Source organism: Marmota monax, unplaced genomic scaffold (assembly GCF_021218885.2).
Source record: "Marmota monax isolate L192 unplaced genomic scaffold, Marmota_monax_Labrador192_F-V1.1 WCK01_AAM20220418_F8-fsc00002, whole genome shotgun sequence".
In the NCBI taxonomy this organism is placed as follows: Eukaryota; Metazoa; Chordata; class Mammalia; order Rodentia; family Sciuridae; genus Marmota; species Marmota monax.
Window position 1 is genome coordinate 21068708 of NW_026693571.1, and position 21597 is coordinate 21090304.

A 21597-nucleotide genomic window follows, 5' to 3' on the forward strand; every position below is an offset into this window, starting at 1 on the left:
CAGCCCTGTTTTATTCTCTTCGGAGAGACCATTTCACCTAATCTTCATTATAGTATAGTATTATAACTCTTCTATTTTATTATTGATATTAACCTCTTATTGTGCCTTATTTTTAAATAAAACTTTATCATAGGCATGTGCATATAGGGTTGGGTACAACAGGAGGTTTCAGGCATCCTATGGGGTCTTGGAATGTATCCCCTACAGATAAGAGAGGACTATTTTACACAAGAAGCAAATAGATGACAGCTAATTTTCCAATCCAAAAGGCACACTTTGTCTATGTGTATCTGTGTATAATGACTCTGCATAGTTCTGCTGGAAAGATATTCTTAAGTATTTACCTTTCAATTAGTTCAAGGATGAGTTTCTGCATCTTTTATTTATCCTATCCAGGGGACATTTCCACCTTGTCTTTCCCAGTGTAATTACTGTTATTACCATTAGGTGAGAAATAGACTCATTTTGATTAAAGCCCAATTCAGTGCTTAGCATATAGAAACAATGCAGACTATATAGAAACTTTTTATGATTGGTATTCATGTGCTAATTCTTGAGGAGAATGAAATTCCCCATTATAATTTCATTTGTAAAACCACACCATGTATTTGCTTAAAGAGTAAGTGATTTAAAAGGCCAAGAATGTTTAAAATTAAATAATTGCCTATTTTGTACAGAAAATAATTTTCTGCAATTTTTTTCCATAAAAAGTTGAAAAGTATTTCCTGGATTCATGTGAGATTATCATTAAATTTTCTTATCAAAAATAACTTTTATAACTTTTATTAGAAGAAATCAAGATTTGACTTTTATCAGAACTTCAGGCAAAACAACACATTTGATGAGATATGCTGAAAATCTAATATTTAGTTAGTCACACTTTGGTAAGATGGCAAATTTAAAAATGAGGAATACTAGCAATTACTTTGCTAATAGCTTCATTTATTAACATTAAAAATTGAAAGAATAAATTTATACCATGTCTTTTTCTTTTTTTTTGGGGGGGGGGTACCAGTGATTGAACCCAGAGGTGCTTAACCACTGAGCCACATCTTCAGCTCTTTTAAAATATTTTATTTAAAGACAAGGTCTTACTGAGTTGCTTAGGTTCTTACTATGTTGCTGAGGCTGGCTTTGAACTCACAATCTTCCTGCCTCAGGCTCCGGAGCTGCTGGGATTATAGGCCTGCACCACCATGCCCAGCATAAGATAACTTTTTTTCTAATTTTTTTTTTTTTTTAGACAGAGAGAGAGAGAAGTGAGAAGGAGAGAGAGAAATAATTTTTTAATATTTATTTTTCAGTTTTCTATGGACACCTTTATTTTATTTTATGTGGTGCTGAAGATCGAACACAGCGCCCCACGCATGCCAGGCGAGCACGTTACCGCTTGAGCCACATCCCCAGCCCTATGATGACTTTTTTATCAAAGAAATTCTACTTCCTTTTTCACTTCAATAGTCAAATATATTTGTGAATATATATATATATATATATATATATATATATATGAATATTCATACATATATTACTGAATTCTTAGAATGTATGACTTCATAAAAGAGTGCATTGCATTTCATATTTTTCTTAAATTTTTAAATAAGGTATTCATGGAGAAATGTCATTTTTCTAGAAAATAAAAAAATGTTAAAAACTTATAAGAAAACAATGATCAATGCAAATTCAGGATGCTGATTATTTTTTATAATGTGGCACACAATGTTTTCGAGACACATTGCTGTTTTTACTGGATGTTTCATTTGTCTAATAGAAACCACGAATTCTAACATTAAGTGACTTTTTGTTCTATTTTGGACTTGGTGATTTAACAACCATATGCCCTCCAGGAAAGATAATGAAAACTATCTGAAATAACTAGATTGATTTGACAAGCATTTTGGAGGAAATAGGTATAGCACATTTTGAAGAGACAGCAATAGTTGGTGCAGGAACAAATATCGTCATGTAAAAAAATAATAATCCTTGATATCTGAATCCTTGGTGATTTCAATTCATTGCCAATGCTAAGTGAAATGGAGTTGACCACTGCCCTGTGATCATAAACTTTTCATAGTCACATTATCTTATTTTTCTCCCATGGGCCCAAATCAGCCAAATCAGACTGCATATGCTTTCTGCACACTTTCTAGTGCCCATTAACAGCCAGATTTCCCACATAGTTAACTGCACCAAAAGCCTGAGTTGCCGGGATTATCACTGGTAAGCTATTTGTTCAAAGCAAACATTTCAATATACTTTGTCAATCTCAAACAATGACCTGGAGTAGAAAACCTGAGTTGAAATCCCAGCTGTGTCACTTACTAGTGAGGGTTCAGTAAATAATTGTACTTGCCATTCTAAATCCTTTGCAAAATAAAACATTGAGCCAATAATAAATAGAAGAAAGAAATTTACTTCATTTTCCACATATTGACTTGCACATCCAAAGAATCAGATTTAGCATATAGCTGTGTTGTGAAGATTAAATGACATAATTTATGTGAAATTGCTTGGTAAATATCAAAGCACTCCAAAAAAAAGCTATTATTACTATGTCTTTTATTTTTATGTGAAGTAATTTGCCACTAACCAAGGTTCCTGTCACTCAATTTAAAGAATTACATTTTCTCTTATGATTTCTTCCTTAAAAAATTATCTTTTAGAGATGATCAATTTCTCCTGGGAAAAAAATGATAAATTCTTAAATGTAAACAATTTTAATCAACAAATGAACATTCACCAGTGAAATAAATGAACCAAATGGTTTTTTGTTGGTTAAACACTTGTCTATTAAAACAAAGAAATAGTATTCAGAATAGATTACAATAGGAGTGAGAAATAAGTTGGAGGATTATTTATTATGAAAAAAATGAGACAAGCTTGGAAAAAAGTGATATTTCTCTGGTTATGGTCTTTCTCAGTATGAATCTGATTATTTTTGCTTAATTAGGTTTGAGAAGATAAATCATGTTTCTGTTTAATCCAAATGTCTATAATATCTCCATATTTATTTTTAGAAATCAGAAAACAAAAATGTATATATCAATACATTAATTAGGATATTAGTAGACCATTATAAACATGAAGATTTGAGACCAAGAGAGTCACATAAGTGGAATAAAAATGCTTTTTGAAAATATAGGTTTTTTTTTCAACTTTGAAAGTGCATGATATTAATTAGCCCAGTTGATAAAAGCATTGGGCCTTTTTTGGCAGAAAAACATGTTTTTAGCTAAATAATAATTTTTCCATGACCAGGTAATGATTCCATTCTGAGAGACTGATATTGGAATACATTAAACTTCTGGTATTTGATTATGTATCAAACACAAGGTACAGATATGTAAATAAGCATAAAATGATAATACATCTAATAAAGGACTTCCATATAAATTGTTAGGCCCTGAGGGCAACAAGCAATCTTACCTTCATTGTTCATTCCAATTGCCTTTACATATGGCTATGAATGATCAGAATGTTTCACAAATGCTCTTCCCTGATGGCACCTTATTTAAGGAGCAAGAATGTTCCTTCGCCATGCCTGAAACTTGGCCTGATTTGGATATGAAAAGTCATATTAACTTTTTGAGTTCTAAATTATAAATCAGTTGGGAGTATTTTTCTTTATTTTCAAAATCACCCTGCTCTTTGATTTATCTGACACCTTCTCAGTATATCAGTGCATGGTAGAAGGGGTAAACAAGCCCCCTCAGATCTCTTTCACAAGGGCACTAATCCCTTCAAGAGTGCTTCTGCCTTCTTGTTTTAGCCATTTCTCCAAAATCCTCTCTTAAAACAGTGGATCATTTTGTGGAGTTAGGATTTGAGCACATGCATTTGGAGAAAACAAACATTCACTGTGCAGCACAAGATTACTTATGATCGGATATCAAATGTAAATTTTACTTTTTGAATACTTGATATTTTTGTATTCCTATACACAAACTTCTACTTCTTCTCCTTCTCCTTCTTCTTCTTCTTTTCCTTGAATGCAGTTGATTCACCTGTAAAATTTTGACCCTTTGGAGTCTTTATTTTACATTTTATAGAAGTCCAGAAGAGCATTTAGTGTATGGTTTGTCATTCAGAAGACTCTACCCAATTCTCCATGAATTGTGAAATTTTTCAATCAGTGGGTCAGGCAATATTGCTGGTTTTAAGTGCTTGCTGGGCTCTGCTATTTTCTAATCCTTTCTGATTGCTCCTTCCTGAAACACATTGAAAACTCTCTGAAGACAGTAAGAAGGGAAATCATAGGGCTTGGTTCCTTTGTTTTTTTTAGATTTCTGAGGTCACTAATCTTCAATGCCTGCATGCAAACCTTTGTTTTACATATATTAGCTTTTGGTTATTTCAGATAGGAAGATATATTGGTCCCTGTTATTCTAGTTGAACCATAAATGGAATTAAATGTGCTTTAAAAAATGCAATAAAAATATGCAAGAATAAATAAGAATAAGATCCATATATAAAAACATTTTTTGTGATCATCGGTATAAATGAAATGCAAAGTTTTATCTGAACGATGCCTGTAGAATTTTCTGAATTTACGATACTTTTTTCAGATTCACTTAAGACCTAATGAGCTACTACAAAAGCCAATGTCTCCTACCACCTGCAGTTTGCCCTTAAGCTGATGGCTGACCCCTGCCAGGTATTTAGTGAATATGACTGTATTCTCCTGACTAAAATAGCAATTGTGTTCATACTTGAATTGACTCAAATTGGAAAGACTGAAATTTCTCAGAGAAAAAAGAAAATTTAATTAGCTTGTCAATTTAATCTCAAGACCAACATAGAGATGATTTTGTTTTGTTTTTTGAGAAGGTAAAATTACTAAAAGTATGTAAGACAAAGCTTGGGTGATACTGTTAAATGTTGCCATAAAGAAATGAATATTGTTGAGATTCATTGGTCTAAACTTTTGGCGCACACACACACACACACACACACACTCACCAAAAAAAAAAAAATGAAAGAAAAGAGCAAAAGAAAACACTGATTATAAATGTATGACATAATATGACTCAAAAATCACTGTGCACATAAAAATATTTGTGTTTTTTATAATTGCTATTTCAAATTCACTTTTTAAAAATAATTATATGCTTCTTTACTATAAATGGAATACAAATATATTTTTAGTGGATCTTTTAGTCTCTGTTTAAATCTTCTATGTATCACACTGAAAATCTGCTTTACCACTGAGCTAGACAACATACATATCTCATTTTTAAAAGTGTTCAACTTTCAAAAGTTTAAAATATTTTCCTAATTTTTAATGAATAATTCAAAGAGTTTCTCACAAAGAATTATAAAAACAAAACAAAAAAGCTTCCTGTTTCAATTTCTGTGGAGTAGTAAATAGTGACAAGTCTGTTTGTACCACATATTGTATACCAGACAACAACTGTAAAGAAAGCACACAAGGAAGATTAAGTATCTGGAAATAGGAAAATCATTTCCACTTATGGGCAGCTGAAATGTACCAGAGAAGACAAGGAAAGTAATGGTATCTCTGTATTTATTTTGACAAACCCATGACAGCATCATTCTGTTCCTTGATAGACAAACATAATCTCTGAAATATGTTTGGACATTCCTTGCACTTCAGCTTGTTTCTTTCAAGCTGCTTTCCCATCACAAACCAAATCCAACTGAATGGAAAATAACGTCTATTGTTCCTTGTGTATGATAACTCACCTAAGCTATTTCATCTTTCCTTACTAGATTCAGATTTATATTTAAATGACACCAACAAAAACTTCAAACAGCAATTATGTATCTTATTTATTCCATCTTTGTTCTACCCCTTTATCCATTTGTTAACACACAATAATTATTATTGTTCTATTATTAAAAGTAATAATGCAAAGGCCCTTTTAGAACAATCAAAAACATTCCAAGTACATGTAATATCCATAAGCCCTGACATACTATGTTAAATAGGTCAAAACTTCTGTGCTCTAATAATTCTGCCATATATTTTCTGTTGTGTTGGCAAATAGCACAGTGCATTGTTTTCTAGCAATTGTTTGCAGCATAAAAGGAGTTCTGAATGCACATCTAATGAAATCCATATATTAGAATTTTTGCCATTTCTATAGAGCAGAGTAGGTATTTACTCTAAATTTTTCATTCAGCAGAAAGTACATTACAAAATATAGTTTCAGGGATATGATTCATGTATGGTAGCAGTATTAATTTAGAATGGGAAAGTAATTGCATTTCCTGTCTCAATATTAATATTTTTTGATTTGTGTTCATAGCTAACCTAGAGAAATCAGAATAGACTACTACTGCATCTGTAGAAAACTGCTGTCTCTAAATAATATACTTTTGAAAATACCTACACAAACACTCCATATAAAGTTATATATATATATATATATATATATATATATATATATATATATATACACATATTCATATATATAATAAATATATACATATTCATATATATTATATATATTTGCAGGTAGTAAATACATTCATAAGTTATGAATTTCTACATTTAAAAAAAATTGTTTTGGGGCTGGGGATGTGACTCAAGTGGTAGCGCGCTAGCCTGGCATGCATGCGGGCCTGGTTCGATCCTCAGCACCACATACAAACAAAGATGTTGTGTCCGCGAAAACTAGAAAAACATAAATATTAAAATTCTCTCTCTCTCTCTCTCTCTCTCTCTCTCTCTCTCTCTCTTTAAAAAAAATTGTTTTGAGTGACATCTATGCCAATCCCACTAAAAAACAAAAAAAGAAAGAGAGAAAGAAACCCAGGGCCCTAAATCTTTATGACTATATGGTTTATAGCAAATTCAAGTTTAAGTTTTGAGAGAAAATTTGAATTTAACCCATGTGGCTGTCTACACTTGATCAGAGGTATTTTCAACTAAACATGTTAGAAATAAAGTGTAATAAAAATTTGAGAAATTTTAATGGCTCACACATAATATTCAAAAGCTCCTCTGTCATTTTCTAGAGATCCAGTAATATATGTACTCATCTTGGCATATTTGGTTTAGTAGATATTTGGAAAGTACCTTGTTACTAAATAGAAGTGTGATAAGGAATATATAATTTAAACACTTCCTGTTTGTATTCCCACACTTACACGAGGAATTGTCAAATAGGCCATGGACATCATACCAAAATAGTGATATGCCAATTTAGTCCAGACTATGTTGGCTGTAGATGGCCCCTCAACCTCACCGCCACACCTTCATTCTATCATTCAAGGTTCATAGGATAGAAACTTCTGGTGAAGATTGTTCCAGAGGGCTCTTTCTAAGATGGCAATGTAATGAAATTCATCCCTTACTCCTAATAAGAATTATTCCTAATAAGTACTCCTAATAAAGGAGACTGAGGCATATTCATGATTGGTATAAACCTGTATTCACTCTCTACTTGGCTACTTATCTAGCATTATTTGAGTAAAAAACATGTTAAATGCTAGGCATGGTGGCACACACCTGTAATCCCAGAAACTTAGGAGGCTAAAGCAGGAGGACTGTGAGTTCAAAGCCAGCCTCAGTAAAAGTGAGGTGCTAAGCAACTCATTGAGACCCTATCTCTAAGTAAAATACAAAATAGGGCTGGGGATGTGGCTCAGTGATCAAGTGCCCTTGAGTTAAATCCCCAGTACCAAAAACAAAAAACAAAACATGTTACCAAGTATTACTATCCATGTGTCGTTATAACTGCCTGGTATTTCCTTCAAACTTTCTATTTTTTCTAAAGGTGTTTATTGCTACATGTTTTTCATACCTGGAAATGAAGACTGTTACTTCTTCTTAAACAGATTTCTTAAAACAGATTCCTTTATCTCCATTTTTCTCTTTCTCTGATGGTCATTGTGCTTACTCATTAAAGTCAAGCAAAATGCATATCATGTGTCAACTGAACACTATGAAAGAATAAATATTATTATAATTATTGGACATTATTATGCATGTTGGCTTTATTATGATTCCAGCCATGTCCAATCCAAGGTAAACATGTCAATACACAAAAATTAAACTTTAATTCTGTCTTCCATACTAGTTATAACTAAGAATTTGTACTGTCATTGTATTATATGCAAGTATAATTTTATCCATTTGTCTTATTGTGCTTTTTTAAGTAGTTGGAGCCATAATTGCTCTGTAGCTTTCAGTATCATGCACAACTGAGGATTTAAGTGGCTAGTTGGCAATGCTGGTAATAATGATTTTATTTAGAAATAGTTCAGGCCATGTATCTAACTGCAGAATCAGAGCTTGAAAATACTCTGAAATTTTACACTGAAGGAAAAAAAAGGCACAAATTGTGTAAGGTCTTTGTACAGATTTTTGTCTACAATTTTCTGGAGGCAATCGCCAGCTCTAGGAAAGATCTTTAAGGTATTTTTCATGACAGAATACCTTTATGACACACCATTAATCCATCATTGCTATCTGTGCACTGTCTTCCTGTTTTCTAAATCATTTCTGAATCATGAAGAAAACAACATTTTGTGTTATTCTGACAGTTTTCCAGAGGAAATCACACACATGTTTCTGTGTACACACACGCAAACACCCAGAGTCCAATTTGTGGAGGCAGAGGACTTCTGTTAGTTTTGTAGCTCTAAAGGAAAGTTAGTTTCACTTATCAATTCACAGTACATCATCTTTCACCAGTCATTGAAGTTGGGGGCTGAACACGGCATGGGGTACTTGTCATTTGTACCAAGAAAGAAATAAGAAATGATATAAACCGATTTCCCTTGACAGCAGAGACACAGATGGAGACGACGTTTGGACCATATTGTCTGCTTTGGGGTCATCCCTGAAGCCATTAGCTATCATAATGATGAAGCCCAAGTTATTTATTTCCCCACAATTTTCTGATGTGGCAAAAACAGTGTTACATTGGGGGCCTGAGTTTTCTTCCAAGAGGTTGTGTTGTCCTTGAGAAGGAACACCACATGTGACAGAATATTTTTAGTCTACAGAAGTAAAAATTACAAATCAAGGATGAGTTTTCATGCAAAATATGCAAACATTAGGATTACTGCCCCATAGAATCAGACTTTTAGTACTACTGCAGATACATTTGTAAAGTGTCTAACCATTTTCTTGGAGTTCTTGACTCCTGCTACTTTTACTTAATTCAGTCATTTAAGTGATTGCTTGACATTTTCTATTCATTTGTTTGTTTATTCTGTTGGTCAGACAGTAAATAAATATTTATGGAAAATGTAACATTTATTAGCTCTACTGATATGTCAGAAAATAAAACAATACAAAGGAAGGAAAAAGTCCCTGAATGACAGAGCTTGATTCCTGTAGGAGAGACAGAAAGTAAAGAGAGAGGAAATGAGAATACACAATTACCTGCATGAAATTAAAAAGGTTTTATTGGTTGTGGTATTGGTGGTATTTGTTTGGTTTTTTTGTTTGTTTGTTTGTTTTACTTTTTCCTTCATTAGGCCACGGTGGGGACTGTAACTGTTAGTCTGAAGAAAATGAGGAGCTTTTCAACAGTGTTACAGCAGAAAGCAACATGATCCGATTTTCCTTTTTAACCACCTAAAGGGGAGTCAATGGTGGGAAAGGAAATGCTTTGGGAAGATTTCCAGGATGAAGAAAAGAGGCACTGTATAAAACAATCAACTAGATTTATGCCCTTAAGGCATTCTTACTAGGGAATAAGCACGTGAAGTTTTAATGATAATTTAGATTGTTAATGTAATAACAACCGAGTGAACTTAAACTGGATAATGTACCAGGAGGTCTATTCTGATTGGGTAATGAAATTCTTTCACACAATAGATAACAAAATTCCCTCTGATTAGAAAATATGGGCATTAGATAAACTGAATTTGACTTCTCAAATGATATGTCGAATATTCTCACATATTTGATCAAAATAAGCTATTAAGGCTCACTGAAGGGGTGAGCATCAGGAATTTGTGACATTACAAGTTGCATAATTTGGGGAATTTGCTGAAGTTAATGCCTAGGCGTGCCTTCAATAGTTCCTTTGATTCCAAAAGACTTGTTAAATTTAAAACACACACACACACATCTCATCTACATTCAAAAAATATCCTTTCAATGATCAATTTCAAAGCATTAGCTGAATTATCAAGACAAAATGGCCTATTTTCTCTGTTGTTTAGTTTTTGCATGTTTTCCCTTTTCTTGTCTTTCAAATTTCTCCCTTCCTCTTCTGTGAGGTCTTTTTTTTTTCTTCATGAGTAGCAACAAAATCCATACCAATGATTCAGACTTGCAAATATTTACAAAAGATTAAGCAGGCTGTAGAAGATGTCAACCAACCCACATTTCTACAAGAGGGAAATAGATTGTAAAGAATATAAATTTTGTGAATTACTGCTTATTGTAAGTCACCATTGAAAAGACTCCATAATTCATTGGTTTCTTATTGAAAATGTATTCATTCAACTGCAAGAGATGCTAATGTGTTGAACTGCAAAAGTCAAGAGCTGTTTTGTGCTTTCCAAAATGCAAAATCGAAAGAATTAAATTAAGTTCAATCGTATTTTATTTTCAAATAATGGCACCTAATTCTATAGAAGTAGATAAGGTTTCTTTATAAATTATATAACATCTGTAAGGCATATATATATATATATAGATACTGTAAAATCCTATGGTACTAATAGGCTGTATGTTACCTTGTGGCTCTTATTTTCAAGTACTCATTGAAATAGCCACTGCATTACTGTTTACAAAAATCACTAAATTTAAAAATTTAAAAAAAACCTTACAGTAATCATTTATATTAGTATTACACATGTAAATTTCACAAAAATCACAAAAGTTTCAAATCTAAGTACTAGGTTTGTTTTTAAAAATATACATTACTAATTATGTATTTAGACAACATTTATGCATAATTATAAATATAAAATACATATATATATTATATTTTCATCAATGAATGATTACATCTAATATTAGTTTTTATATGAAAATATTTTCATCAAATCATTCTTTTATCATTTACATTGGATACAATTTGTGATTTTTTTTTTTATACTAGGGATTGAACTCAGGGACACTCAATCACTGAGCCACATCCCAGCCCTATTTTCTGTTTTATTTAGAGACAGGGTCTCACTGAGTTACTTAGTGACTCACTTTTGCTGAGTCTGACTTTAAAGTTGTGATCTTCCTGCCTCATCATCCTGAATCTCCTGAGCCACTTGGATTATAGGCATGTGCCAAGGCACCAGCCACAATTAGTGACTTTTTTTAATGGTAGGGAATGAGAATAATTTATTTTCACTCAGGATGAAATAAAGATAGGCATTAAAAATGTTCATGCAAATGAATAATTTTCAGTGGTGGAGTGGTCTAGCTTTCATTAGCTCTCTTGATATACTCAATCACATACTGCACTAACATAAAACCATATTCAGTTAATGAAGTTCAGCAGTCTTATAATTTACATATGAAGTCCAAATAGGATTCAGGAAAACCTGAACTCATCATGAAAAGAACTTTTGATTCTGAAATTCCTTCTCAAATATATCTGACCTCAGGTAAAAATGTAGTCAATTTATTCTGTTTCATAAAGTGGCCATTCACAGACTATTTTGAAAAGACATACTGTCCTTGTGCAATAGTGGATATGATTCAAGCATCATCATACACACCATTCAGCATGACTGGACACAGGAAGCAGCTTTCTAAATCATATCTTGACTAGAGACGGACTGTCTTTCCAATTAGAAAATAATTTATACTTCTTTGCAATTCCACATCTGTGTCCTCTTCAATGAGAATATCCACTTGCTCCAATGTATCTTTTAAAGACTACTGTTGAAAGGTCAGTGGGAAAAAAATACTTCTAATTGACAAACACATGAGCTACAGTGATTGGGGCTACTGCATAGGACTTCTATGACACCATTGTGATGGCAATTGCTGCTACAAATGAAAGATGGATAGCTAAAGCCAGTGTTCTTCTATTTAGAAAAATGCCTAAAGATAAAAGCAAACAAAGATCTTTATGTAGCTGGAATGTATGTGTTTCAATTCTGAAAATTAAAAAAAAAAACTACTTTGATTAAATTCAGTTTCTGCACTTTTCATTTCATGTAAACTACTTTAAAATTCCCAGAACTTTATATATTTATATTAGGATTTTTGATATTTTAAGAGAAAAATCAAGTTACCATTTAGTGGATATAGAGTACTTGCTGGAGATGATGAAGAAGTTAAGGAAATTTGTAGTGGTGATGATTGTACATACTGGGAAATAAATTTAATGTCACTGAGTTGTACACTTTAAAAGTTTAATTAAAATGATGTAAGAAAGGAAAGGAAAGGTTTGAAAAGAACAAGAAAATAATGTGTATATATGGACACAATTTTAGACAACATTTTGAAAAAGTCAGCTTTTTAACTTTCAATAATGTCTGTTTACAATTAAAAACAAAAATGTAGATTAAAAATCTGGCTTCTTGGGCTGGGGATGTGGCTCAAGCCGTAGTGTGCTCGCCTGGCATGTGTGCGGCCCGGGTTCCATCCTCAGCACCACATACAAACAAAGATGTTGTGTCCGCCGAAAACTAAAAAATAAATATTGAAATTCTCCCTCTCTCTCTCTCTCTCTCTCTCTCTCTCTCTCTCTCTCTCTTAAAAAAATCTGGCTTCTTTCTCTAGATAAATGCTCATTTATTAATTACAAAAGTGTCCTTTTATTAGTAATGCATATTAGTATTCCTCATATGCATTTAGAGATGCTGATATTCTTATTAGTTCTGAAAGCTGAAACAGAAGAAAGATAAAGAAAGGAAACAAGGGAGAGAGAAAAGGAAGGAGGAGAAAGGAAAATCTCTTCTGTCCTTTTATTGGTAATGTGAAAATTCTGCTTGTAGATCTGTTGGAACTAACAATAATTCTGCATGGTAGACAACGTTTAAAACACCAGTTAGGTATTAAAAGTATCATCATGTGTTTTTAAACTAAGTGCATTAATTAGTCTAAGAGGGCATTAGCACTTCAGTAATCTCTCTTGATTACTATGAAATGTTTCCCCATATATATCGTCATTTAACAATAATTGGGAAGATTTCTTACAGGAAGAAGAGACATTAAAACTTGCGAGATATTAAGTGGCTCAAAAAGGGATGACAGGGGAGAAAGAAAGAAAAAAAAAGCTGAATGTAATTGTTGCACTGAACTGGCTTCCACCAGAAAGAGCACAGTTTGAGACAGCTGTATCAAGCAAAGGTGCTTGGATTTCAACACAATATAGAACAATCAGAGAGGTTTCTCCATCCTAGAAATGCTCAACACAAGAAGACAGGACAAAGTAAGAGTAATAGAGAAAAGCCACTATTCCAAATATTTATTGATAATTTCTGTGTACAGCAAACAAATAAAAGCATTGCCCTTGACAAAGGGAATCATTTGGCTGAGGACCTAAGAAATAAAGGGATTAAACAAAGACCAAACTGGATAATAAGTTTTGTGAAAGGTAAGAATTTAAAAAAAAATGCTAGACATAAATAGTCTCATGAAAAGCATTGTTATTTTCATCTCTTCTGACTCTTTCTCTTCTTGTACTTTTTTCTTCCCTCCTCCTATGTCTTTCCCATTTCCTTTTTCCACCATTGGTTTTACTTGAATTTCATTTCCTGTGTGAGAACAGGGTACAAATACATATGGCTTAAGAATGGTATGACTATATATGGCAGTGGAGTTTTTAAAATGTATTTTAATCTTTTCATAAATATACATACATATCTTTTTTTTTTTTTACAAATGAAAGAACACAAGTATGTTGATTCAAAAAAAGTAATTACTGCATACCCCGTATGCTCTGCCTCCCAGTGTTATTTCCCAGAGACAATCATTTTGGCTTTTGCTGGTTGTTTTATCTAGTATATCTCCATGACTTTAAAAAACAATCAATAAAAGCATTCCTCATGCCTCAATTTAGGCAACAACTATTGACTTCTACTCTGGTTGCTGCCTTATTTGAGAAGCTCTACCTTTTCCCATTCTTTCCATATACTTATCTCTCAATATTTGCTTATGTAAGTATTGAAATCATAATTACTATTAATTAATTATTAATTATTTTGGGGATGATATATTAAATTATCTGTCTTTTGTTGTTTTTGCTTTTAGTGTATTGATAGTTGCTGTTTTACATTTGCTGTTGTATCTTACAGCATATAAATAGTATCTGAATCAAAGGAGATTAAAAATATTCTGTGCCTATAGTTCTAATATGCAAAACTGGGTGGGGCTCCATAAAAAATAATTAACTTTTTTTGGGGGGGTGCCAGGGATTGAGCCTAGGGGTGCTTAATCACAGAGCCACATCCCCAGCACTTTTTATTTTTTATTTTGAGACAGGGTCTTACTAAGTTGCTTAAGGTCTTGCTAAGTTGCTAAGGCTGGCTTTAAAAAAAGAAAAAAGAATTAACTCTTAAAATTAACTTCTTTTGTTCAATGAGTAATTTTCATGGCATGTTATACATTTTTTAATAAATTTATAAATTACTTGTAAATGCAACTGTATCCTGCTCACCACAGGAACCTTTTGGGAGACAGCATGGAAAAGTCCTCCAAGTTGCCTTACTTGAGGACAGAGAATATGGAGATTTGTGTGTGCATGGTTTAGAGATGCTCCTAGGAACTCAACTTTACAGTTCTGACAGTCTTCCATGGGGCCAAATGCTTCCCATGTTAAGAGACACCCTTCAAGCAAAGGGCCACAATTGTGCAGCAGGAATCTGATGGGAAGAAACACACAGGAAGGAGCACTGAGAGCCAAAGGGAGATGAGTGAAGCTCCATCCATATGCGGTGCCTGCCTTCAGCTCAGACTCAGCCAAAGGGAAGGAGGAAGCCAGTCACCGGTCACTCTTCAAAGACCCCTGCCTCTCACAAACCAAGCTCACACCTCTCAAAACAGACTGATGGAGAAGGTCAGGCTGAAACTGGTTATGTTCTCCTCCCCTATTTTCTCAGATATTCTGGGAAGCATCACACCTCTAGACCATTTATTTCTTAATCACCAGGATGCTCATTCTGTAAGAATCTCTACACCTTCTAATCAAAATTCAAAATTACCCCAAAGTACTATCTGAAATTACAGCCAACTATCAGGGAATCTCCCACATCCTAAACCTTTCTCTGATGATTGTCCTCACATTCACATTCTAACTGAAATACACTCCTCCCTGAGCAAGGAGGCCCAGCGTTTCATCCACACTCCCTGTCTATCCATGCTCTCACACTTTTGCTGTTTTAGGTTTTCTCTCTTTTCAAATCTTGAACACCAACCTTCTGCCTTTTCACTATGGCTATCTCAATGATTTCAAATTCACTGGGAAAATAAAGCAATCAACTTCCACATATTTCTACCACCACATCTGCCAGCTTCTTTGTTGTATATACATCTATTTTCCTTTTCCTATAGACTTCCTGGAAGAATTGCCTTTACCCCTAGGTAAAGCCCATGGCTCCAATTACCCATGATATCCGGTCAACAGCCAAGACCATCACTGTAGCAGTTCTGCCCTTTCTCCCACAGAAAGTGCCCTACCCTTACCTGTTGACTCCTTCCAACATATCTAATCTCAAAAAAGGTGCACAAATATGTACACATTAACATATATGTTATGTATTTATCTGTATCTCCATAACATACATGTTCACATACATATATAAGAATAGCATGTAAGATCAACCATGTTAGAATAAATAAATGTTAATTTTCAAAGATCTTAACGTCATATCTTCTGTGGGCTACTATCCTATTTTTCTTCCTATTTTCAGCAAACTCCTCAAGAGTCATCTGTATGTGTTGCCAGGATTTTTTACTTTCCAATTAAACCCAATTTCAGCAGACTTTTTGACACTATCTGCTCATGCTTCTGCTTACCTCTCTCAAACTCAAAAGTATTAGAAATGTTATAAAGAAGGGATAGATATGTGTGGTGGTGCTTGTTTGAATGAACTTCGCAAGAATAACTTGCTGTTCCTTGAACATTTTTCTCTATCTTTTGCCCCTTTTCAGTATCCAGTCTACCTTGGGTCAGTCTTTGAAAACTCCCACTTGACTTCTACAATTTAACTTTCATATTCATATCAAAAATGCCAAAACAAACACCATATTTTGGCCTTCATTCTACCTAAACTCTGTCAAATGATGCTACTAGCTCCTTCCTTTTCTGTGGATAAAAAAAAAATGTTCTCTTTTGTCACTGCTTTCTGTCAACCATTTATTGATCATTTACTTTCACTCACTGACTTCTAATGTTAGTTCCCTAAATAATAATCTGGTCTCCCATGCCCAGATTCATATTCTCTGGCCTCTCCCCTCAGTGTTCACTAGATAATTTCATCCATTTTCATTCTTTTCCTATCTTTTGCTGTCAGCTCAGTCTCACACTTTCAAATCTGATTTTTTTTGTTTCTGAGCTGCAAAATTAAACTTTTTGTTTTGTGGTTTTTGTTGTCATTGTTGTTTTTCTAATTTTCCTCATTCAACATTTTAGAATGTGATGCAATCTCTTTCTTACACACACACACATACACACACACACACAAATACTTTTTTTCTACCTTCTGCCTGGAATAAAAAACTTATTGTCTATCCAATCATCCAATCTAGGGTCAATAACCTTCCACCCAATTTATAATACACATATTTCAAAACTTCAATGCAAAATGTAAAGAAACCTTCTCTCTTTCTGGAAGAGAGGTTAGAACAAAGAATCATTCTATTACCAATACCACTCTCCTGAAGCACTGTTTTCATATCTCTATAATTGCATTTATTAAATGGTTTACTTACTATTCATAAACATATTCTGTATGTAAGATTCTCAGATTCTCAAATCACATCCAATCACCCTTTGAAAAAAACAAAAGAAGGATGAGTAGATTTGTACCTTATTTCTATTATTTACCATTTATGGGATCCAACACAAAATGAATGAAAGTCCTGATCCCCAGCTTCTCCTCTGCTAAATAAAGATAGTAATTTTACCTTATTTACCATTATTTAGTACACTGAAGTACCACAAATCACAGTGCCTAGAGCATGGTATGAAGTCTGCAAATGTTGATTTCCTTCCCTCCTTGCTTCTCTTTCACCCCAATAGCAAGCAAAGTGTCAGCACATGGCAAGTGTGAAACTGTTTTTTTTTTTCACTATACCAAACTACCCCCAAAAGTTAATGACTTTAAACAATAACAATTTTTATTTTGTCAACGAGTCTGTGATCTAGGCTTGGTGAAGACACCTTATATCTTCTCTCAGCAACCACCAGAATGTCTCAAAGGCAAAGAGGAAGAATCATTTGAAGATTCTCCCACACACCTGCTTTGTGTTTGATGCTGGCTGTCAACTTGGACCTCTGCTGGGGCTGGATCTGGGGTCAGAGCCAGACACAGGGGTATCTGATGTGATGTTTGCCTTCCTCAGAACATGGTGAATATGTTCCAAAAATAAGTATTTCAAAAAAGAGCCAATGGGAAGTTATATGGCCCTTTATGACCTAGCCTGGAAGTCATACAGCATCACTTCTGCTGTATTGTGTGAGTCAGAAGTGGGTAACTAGGGCTGAACCACATTTAGGTAGAGGGGATTAGAAATCACTTTTTGAGGCAAATGGTGTCAACCACTTGCATATTTATTTTAAAATCACTTTGAATCCATTCATCACTCTCAGCATCTATATCAGCATGATGTGTTGAATTATAGAAATATAGAAATGAGCCCATTTGAGAGCATCAAAGACCCAACATATAGATCAGGGATCAAGCAAAGGAAGTGGGGGAAATAAAACAAAAAACAAACCTAGACCAAAATTCCAAAGGCCAAGGTACTAATTCTGGACGTACTCAGCTAAAAAGCAAACAGGGCCTTACCTATGAACAGGTCAGTTAACATGAATCCTCAGTTTTCCTGTCTTAAAATGAAAATCACCATTATACAGCCAATCCCTGAATACTTTGATCATCAGAGGAAGTGACTTATTGGAAAGGCAGCAAGGAAGACGTAAATGGAAGAAAGCCTCTGGTATTGGAGTAGTGATGGGAAGAGCAGCACCACCCTTATTTGACATTACAGTAGTACTTCCATTTTTCATCAGATTTGCTTTTACCTCCTGGCAGTACAAATGCTTTGTTCTTTAATTTTTCCCTGTATAAGAAATGAATTTTAATAAATGCCACCACTTTTATCTAGGAACAAGGAATGTATTAAACTCTTGAAGCAAGATGATTTTCAAGTATCTACTGGAATATCACATGTACCACCACAGTGATGTTCCTTATACTCAGTCATGTATTCCAGGAAAGTAATAGCAAGTGACATTTCACAATCTAAGTTTGTTCTGTTTAAAAAAGAAAAAATGAATTCCAGGGTTGTAGAAAATGTCAAGAAACATTGAAAAAAATACATGATATTTAAACTACCAAGAACCCCCAAATCCAATAAAGTAACCAAAAGGAATAGCTAATATGTACATTCTGAACCATGCATATTTTTAAATATTTCTGTTTAATAATACCTTGCATTTATATCCCTTCTTTCTATAAACAATTTAAATCATTTGGGGATTTTTCCATGAAAATGTATCAGCCCCTTTTGATCATCTTTATCTGGAATTCTTCATCATTCAATCTAAAATTCACTTGATGGCTCTTTTAAGATTTCTTTGTGCATCCATCCAAAAGAATTCTGATAACTGGAGTTAGTTGAAATGTTTATGGCTCTACAAAGGAAACATTCTACATATTTGTCTGTACTGAAGTATGAATGCCTCAAAGTATGAATGCCAACAAAGTTCAAACACAAGCCACAGCTTAGGGTGAGATTTTTTAAACACATAACAAGAAAGGAATTTGAACCCAACATATATGATATATCACTAAAATTTAATGGTAAGGAAAAAAAGAACTAAATAAAAATGTGTATAGAATATAAACAAGAAATTCATAAAAGAGAAAACTCAGATTGCCAGGAAACTCAGAGAAATAAGCCTAATATTACTAGAAGTAAGGAATTATCTATTAAAGCAATAAATAAATGTAATTTCCTACTCTTCTGATGGTTCAAGTTTAGTGAGAGCTGTAAAAATTGGAAGTTTTCATATACTGCTTTCAGGTTAGCTTGCAGTATTACATAATGCCAAGTGCAGATGAAAATATGCAATGACGCATACATTAATATTTTAGAAATTGCTCTTACTGGTAACTACATCTGTTATAATCACTTGTTCAATCATAAAGATTCACCAAGTGCATTCTGTATGACAGATCCATGTTAGATGACACCTAGGACTAAGATAACTTGGCTTTAGTGAGAAAACATGCACAGAGGAATTTATACACAATAAAGTACACAGTAGGCACTCAAGTAGAGGTGTACTTGGTATTTCCTTAAGTTTTGAGCTAACAGTTACAAATGATCAATTCCATGGCACACAGATATTTTAGGATCATTTCTAAAATAATTAGAGTATGTTAGTGTGTAAATTCTGCAGATACATTAAGTGCTACTTCCAATTTTGTCCTATACGATAAATTATTTTTAGAAATGGGGTTCTTGTTGCTTGGAATATAATGTCCAATGACAGCTTGAAACAAGAATTCAGTATGTGTTATATATCAAACAATTCTTATGGAAGTGAAGTGACATGTTCTATGAAAGTGTGTTAGCCAGATCAAAAAGCATCGCAAGTGAACCGCATGATATCAATGCCCCGGATACTAACTTGAGCTGTGAAATGAGGAAGCAGAATAGGGCAACAATTCTAAATTAATTTGTTACTTTATGTAACATGTTAGTACATATCTTTAGTGTACATCTAAATTAATAAAAATAAATTGACTTCACCAAAAAAGGGAAAACATAATTTAAAAAAGTATTTTGCTATATGTGTATCTTCCAATTGTGAAAATGGAGGATAGGCTTTCATGTTAACATATATTCAGACACATAATATATATCTTGCTTTAAAATTCTTCAGCAGTTGCTCACTGCTGACAGGATAAAGTTCAAACCACTTATGAAAACATTCAAGGCTTTTAGAATCTGGCTTTTTACCTAAATCTCCAGTTTTACATTTTACTTTCCCTCAAAGTTCAGTAAGACAGAACAACTATTTGAGGTTCTTTTTAAGGACTACCCTCGCCCCCATTCTTCTCCTTGTCTTATCTCTGGCTCAAGATACTTCAAAGTTTCAAGTTCTTGCCATGCCTGCTATCTAAAATATTCCCTGAACCACTTATCAGTTCCTTCTTCTCTTGCAAAGCATCTTTTTAATACCTCTTACATGATATCATATTATACTTTTCTCTAAAAGTCTCATATGATGAATAAGAGTGCAAGCTTCAGGAATTAACATTCCAACTTTGTCACTTGAAAAGCTGTGTGATTTAGGCAATTTATTCAACTTCTATGATTGTAAAATGAAGATAATAATATTGACTGAAGTGGTTGTTCTGAGGTTTAAGTGAGTTATAGAAAGATTGGGGAAAAATCATGACACAAGATAGATACCAAGGAATAAAGAATAGATTCTATTTTCATTGATATTGTTAATATTATTAATGTCATTGTTTTGTGTTTCTTCTCTATAATATGTACAGTCTTCAATGCAACCTGACTTTTTAAATCTTTTTTACATAAAGATAATTCTTTGATGAGAAAATAGTACCTAACACTTGAATTAATAAATGAGAAGGACTTTAGAAATGAGCGAAATATTCAAACAATGGTTTGACCCATAGAGGGTTATAGAAAATGATCAATTTTTTCCCAGAAATAATTCATCTACTTTATAAACTCAGTACTTGTCTTTGGTATATGGGAGGGGAGGGAACCTTTTTGCATTCTTTTACTATGTTTTATTGATGAGTAAAAATCTCTCATTATCTAAACATAAAAAGTTATTTGTACACACAGGATGTTAAGTATCATTTTCTGGATTCTGTATATCTTCTTAAAGAAAATTTGAAATCGATTGAGCTATTACTAGTAATAGGTCTACCTCAGACTCTATTAAGTCAATGGCTCTTTATTTCTGCTAATACTTAGATACAACCTGGTGAATCAGGAGTGAGGAGCCTATGTCTCAGTGTCAGGGTCTACTAACCACAGGACAAGTTAGGAAGGGGTACATTTGAAGACAAAATATTAATCACTGGATCAAGAGCAAATGGATCAAACAAGAGATAAGATGGACAGGTGACATGAGAAAGACGACACAATACTCTGATTTTCCAGCATTTTATTTAAGAAGTTGCAATATGATTTTCATGATGTTGGCATGACTTATTTGAATGAGTTAAAGGTACTCTGAACTTGTAACTTCTCTCTCTTAGGTGGCCAAATTATTGAGCAGTCTAGTTTAATTCTGGCAAACATTTTCCCAGTGAGGATTGCTACTGTTCCCACTGGACAAACTGGAGAAGCTACTGAAGGCCAGATGGATATTCTACAGTAAATAAATTGACATTGCCGTTTATCACTAGTCCCTGGAGACTTTAGTCAGCACTGAAACCACAGAGCCTATAAGCCCTGGTAGAGCTCAGAAAAATTGAATCTTGGTATGTATACACTGAGTA